Consider the following 869-nt stretch of genomic DNA (forward strand, 5'->3'; position numbering starts at 1 on the left):
ATTCAGGGGTTACAACTCCAGCTATTCCACCCGTTCCAGGAATAAACATCAAACACAGAAAAACAGAAAGCCACGTGGATCTGATTATCTCCTCTGCTAAAGTGTCAGACTCTGCTCTGTACTACTGTGCTCTGCAGCCCACAGTGACAGGAAACACAGTAACATAGAACAAAAATCTTTTATTACAATATCACTGTTTAGCAATACCCTGTCATGGTAACATAATCTAAGTTAGCCAGGAATGTAGGAGTACTGTTTTTGATGACCAGCAGAATGTCTGTAATTCCCTAAATTATTGCTGGGACTTGGAACATGAATTAACACATGAATGTCATAATGAAAATGTAGCAATGCAGAAAGGGTTAGGGGATAGAAAATGTCATTAGCTCAGTATTAAACAACAGAAGTCAAAAGTAGCTTGATAGAAAAACAAACCTGTGTGATTAGTGGGTGGGTGATGTCACTAACCACACCCACTTTGCCAATACACATTTGAATATCTACATTCATTCAAACTGCTGTGTCAGTGAATTGTATCTTCTTCTTCATTCACATTAAATACAGGGAATCCCTCAAGTTTGTCATTTCAGTCTCTCCTATCTCTGCAAACATGATTTGGATTAAAACAAAATAAATCATTCAGAATATTAACATGGACAGATGTCGACTGCTGATTCTTATGACAGGTACTCTTTTTTTTAAGTGTCATATATACACACTACCATTCAAAAGATTAAAAAAAAGAAAGAAATAATATAAAAAGTGACAGTAACATTATTGTAACATTATAGATTTAATTTAAATGCGTTAATTAGTCATTTATTTTGTTTTTATTATAGCATGTTACCATTTTTTATATGATCATTCTA

This window comes from Sinocyclocheilus grahami, unplaced genomic scaffold (assembly GCF_001515645.1).
Source record: "Sinocyclocheilus grahami isolate Dianchi unplaced genomic scaffold, SAMN03320097.WGS_v1.1 scaffold7785.1, whole genome shotgun sequence".
Classification (NCBI taxonomy): domain Eukaryota; kingdom Metazoa; phylum Chordata; class Actinopteri; order Cypriniformes; family Cyprinidae; genus Sinocyclocheilus; species Sinocyclocheilus grahami.